We start from the raw sequence: 4,867 nt of genomic DNA on the forward strand, positions 1-4,867 counted from the left end.
GTGAGCTATGTTCTCTGGAAATTACTTTTGTTTTGAACAGAAAGAATTGTTCTGAGGCACAGAATGTGAATGATCTGTCTTGTCTTTGCTTTTGCGTGTGACTAAAGGTGAAAGAGCTGGGAGTAGTGAGATAGGACTCAGAAGAAAGTGGTGACGTGAGCAGATCTTTGTGAGGGTCAGTTTGGGGCATGATTAGCTGGGGTGTCCCCCATTCTGTGGTCCCAGCCTCAGATGCACGTGCTCTTCCCAGCAAGCGTAAGTCAGCTTGCGTGGAGCTCACTGACTGTTAGGCTTCTTAGTACTCACCTTGGCAAGAAGATGAAATACTCTCCTTCTTGGGGGCAGCAGGATTTGGGCAGCGCAGCGTTTGCCCAGCTGAGTACCTCAGTCCTGAGCTTGAGTTCCCAGAGATGGGTGTAACTTACTGTCTGTAGTCAATCCATCTGACTCCTGGCTGGAAGGAACGGAGACAATTAATTACCCAGTAAGAAATCTTCAACAATCGGCATAATAACGCTGTTGCTGGCAGTGACTTCAGGTCATTATCTGCCTGGCTTGGGGACAATTCTGTTGCTTATTGACCAAGCTATTCAGTTGAGGGCTTTAAATTAGAGTGAGCCAGCTGACCAAAAATGCGTACGAATAGCAACAAGTCACTGTGACCCATGAACACCACTGGTACCTGTGTTATCTTGGAATATGGCACTCTGAAATCCGTTCTAGGAAACCTACTGGAATGTCCCAGATCCCTGAAGTCAGGTGGCTAGTCTTCTCCAGGGCCCGGCAGTAACTCCGGGCCGCTGTGCAGTTTCTCTTTCCAAGGCTGAAGATCTAATCTTACAGGTGTCTGGACACCACTGAACTAAGCGAGTTGCCCTCCGCACGAGGCTAGAAGATGACAGCGATGCTATCGCAGTGCAGGGTTTAGCTCATTCCTCACCTCTCTCCCCAGCAAAAGAAGTCACGGCTCATCTCTCAGAACAGATTCCTAATTCTCGATGCTGCTACGCAATTCAAAGGCATGTTGAACTGTATTCAGCAGGCTGCATTACCGTGCATACACACCGTGTACAGCTCTGCAGCAAACAGGGCAAGGAAAGACACTGTCTTCCGTGGTTTGCTCGCAAAAACCCAAAGTAATCGAGTCACACTGTCCTCTGTAACAGCAGCAGGAAGGATGGGGCTGGGGGAAGCACCCTCTTTGGAGATGTCATTATGGTTAGAGCCGTCTGTTCTTTGCCTTGGGTGTAATGACATGGTGTGACAATGGCCTTCTCTGCAGGAGGGGCAGGGGCAGCATTCAGCCTCTTTGCCTTGGCCCGTTCTGAAAATGCTGGTTTCCAAGAGCGATGACAGAGGCTGGGCGAGCCCTTTGTCTCTGGTGCCACAGCACAGTCACCCTGCTTGGTCGGCAGGAAATAAGACTACTTCATTCATCTGTTTGCTTATCCTCTGGGAAACACGCTGCGTTTTATTTCGGTCCAGAGATGGTAATTTATGGAGGGATAAATTTGCTTTAATCAATCTCTGCAAAGACCCCCTTTATTCTTTCATTGTGCAACAGAAAAAATGAAGTTTTAACTGAAAGAGGCTCAGTGTATTTTCAGAAATTAAGATAAATTGATACATTCATCTGTGGTTGATAGATTTAATAATTCTGCTGGAATTGCAAGAATAGAAGGTTTGTTCGTAGAATTTATGAAGCTATGACATTTCCTGGCGTGCTTAGCGCTATGTTTTTACCTTTAGAAGCAGACTGAGATTTTGTAGTTAAAGGGGTACTGTCAAATAATTTAAAGCTCTGGGTTTGGATGTGGGGTACCTGCTTTCATGTTATTTATTATCTAATGGGAATTCCAATTTGGGCCACATTTACAGCCCGGCTTTAACAACAAATCCATTCCTGTGCCTGGGGGCTGTGGGTGCGGGTACTCTCTTGTGCTGCTGGTCTTCGATCCACTGCGTCAGATCTGGCCTTCTTGAGCCTCACCAGGAGTAGACTTTTTTATTTCTTTTTTTTTTTCCCCTTAAGCATATTCTTTCTTGGCCATGTATGGACTGTGCTTTGCAGTTTTTTGCCTTTATTTTAAAATCCAGGGCTCTGTTGCTGAGAGACTGGAAATAAACAAGTTTATTTAGGAGCTTCTTGCCTTTCTGTTTTGAGACTACACGTATTTCTGTCATCAGCTGGCTCGGCTTCCTTCAGAGAAGAAACTTTCAGGCTGAAGGCAGAGAAACCATCAGTGTTCAGCACCTCAGAAAACATGTAGCTGGAGGATGGATCAAACTCTATTAATATAAGCCTTGCTCCTTGGATGAAATGTGTATAAAAAATTTACGTGAACTTTAAATTAGAAACAAACTTTCTGACCCTGACTGCTGGTTTGCAGTTTTCTGGGTGTTCTCAAGCCCTTAAACCAGAAATTTCTAGGTAAGAAATGAAGGATTCAATCTATCCTTCCCATATTCATGCAGAAAACACGCACTTCTGCCTTCCGACCTGTGTATTCCAGCAGAGCTCAGTGCCTATAACCCAGTGCTTCAACAGCTCAGGGGTCTTCCCGTTTCAGGCCATCCCCTGGCACACCAGGAAGGTTGCAGTCTGGAATGTTAGTTGCAGGCGTTACACCTTGAAAATTCAGTTCAGGTATTCAAAATCGAATGCTTTACCCAAAGTGACAATGTGGCTTTCCTCTCCTGAGCACAGTGTAATAGCTCTGGTTTTCTGAATGCTCCTGCCTACGGAACAACTTCATTTTCTTTGAGATTAGCGTATTTAATTCGGAGCAGTATATATGAAGCCTTTAAACTGTTCCTTTCATTTCCGTACAAATGCTAATTTGTACGGCACTTACGTACGCTCAGTTTTATTTGAGATCATACTGCCTCTTCTTCAGTATTTGTGTGGTTTGTCTTACGTAATCCTCACTAAACTGCTTCACACCTCTCTTCCATAAATATATAGTCTCTGATTTTTGGGGTGAGGGGAAACAGAAGAGGAGAAAGTGATGTCTCTGACTTGAATAGGCATACATATAGCTGTGTTATGTACCGCAGATCTTGAGTGATGTGATTCTCAATTCTGTAATTGTACATTGTTCTTCAAGAGCAAAGAATGAGAATCCGTAATGTCCCTCACTAAGTGATAGATCATGTCAGTTTTAGAAATACTTGTTCTGTAATTTGGAGCTTGTAAAGCCTTCATGAAATTGAAAGGGCTTGATGCAAACAAGCCATATGGGTAGTTGCCCTGAGAAGAACAATTAAGGGGAGACCGAGGAGATGGGCAGTACTCATGGTCTTCTCTCCCTGCTTCAGCAATAGGAAATGTCCTGGTGATCACAGATCCTTTTCCCAAAGCAGCAGCAAGGATTGCTCCTCCTCATTTCCAAAGCCTACAACACGTTGCATGTTTTCCAGCAAACCCCAGTGCTCCATAGCTTCTGTTTGCCCACCCGAGGCATGCACCTCCTTACCCCACGTCAGCAGTGCATTTCGGATGCACGTTTGGCCCCGGGCAGGGATGTAGTTCGGGTGCAGCTGCCAGGGCATCACTTCTGGCAGCACTTGTAGTTGTGTCACTGAAGTTAGTGCCATGGTGAGCTTCCACTGCTTATTCTAAGCACATTCCAGCAGCTCACGTTTGCCCACACTGAAACAGGTGGCTTCTTCTCCCATCCTGTCTGGTGACGCAGAGCTCAGTTTCAGACCACTGACTTGAATTTTTGGCCTCTGTTCACCCTACGTGCTTGGTGCAGGTTCCAGAGTAGCCTCCCACCTTCCCAGCATGACAACGAACCCCTCCCTCCACTCCGAAATGTGGTTGTTGGGAAGTGCTGTTGTTACTCTGAAGTGCTGCAGACGGTAAGGCAGGGCCATGCTGGTGTGTGCAGTGTGAGAAGGCGTTGTGCAAACGCATAGATCCCAGCGCCTTTTGGGCTGCCTTAATCTTTTCGAGAGCAGTAAGCCCCAGCTGCAAGAGCAGCCGACGCTGACAGTACAGAGGATTAGTTTTCCTGTCCTGCTGGTTGCCCTTGCTCTCATCCTCTCACCGACCTCGTTATGCAGAGACCCCCCTTGTCTTACCCACTGCGTCCTTCCCTTCCCACCTTCCAGTGGTGCTCACACAACCAGCCAGCTTCTCTCCGTTGGTCTGTGCCGTGGTCTCTCCTTCTGTGTGGCTTGCAGAAGCAGCTTTCTTTTCAAGGCTTGACTCTTTCCTTTGTGTTTTTTCCTCTCTTGGGAAGCATTGGCTCGTCATGGTGCAGTCTTTGGAAACCATAAACCTTGTATACCCAGGTAATTTGTGTTTGCACACCAACTGCGGTATTGTATTGTGTGTTGGAGAGGAGAGGTTCAGCTGTCTGACACAACATTGTTTTCTGAAATAGCAGAAAGGGAATTGGATCAGCATAACGTTCCCATGTAGAGAATAGGCAGCGTATTATCTTGTGCTTTCACAGCACACTAGCTGAGTCAAAGGCTCTTGAGTTGCTTTATGAATATGGAGTTACAGCTCTCCAGGCCACTGAGAAGATGGAGGTAATATCACCAGAGTTATTTTACTTCTCTTGTATAAGGCTTTGTTATTAGGGCGAGATTATGGCCTTAGAAAAATCTGTTGCAGGTGCCCATTGACCTCAGTGTAGCCAGGTTTTCCCTTAATTCCAGCAGACCTGTCAGCTGCGAGGTTCCTAGCTCAGGTTGTAGATGGGTAAAATTCTGCCTGAGGAGGAAGAGAAATTTCCTGTTCGCTCCTAATGAGATCTGATTAGATCATTGTATAACGCACTGTCTGCCTGAGCAGCTTTAATTCCTGTTCTTACGGCGCTGTAGTAAATGGCTGATTGAAATGAAGCGTGTCAAG

This window comes from Eurypyga helias, unplaced genomic scaffold (assembly GCF_000690775.1).
Source record: "Eurypyga helias isolate BGI_N326 unplaced genomic scaffold, ASM69077v1 scaffold25679, whole genome shotgun sequence".
Classification (NCBI taxonomy): Eukaryota; Metazoa; Chordata; class Aves; order Eurypygiformes; family Eurypygidae; genus Eurypyga; species Eurypyga helias.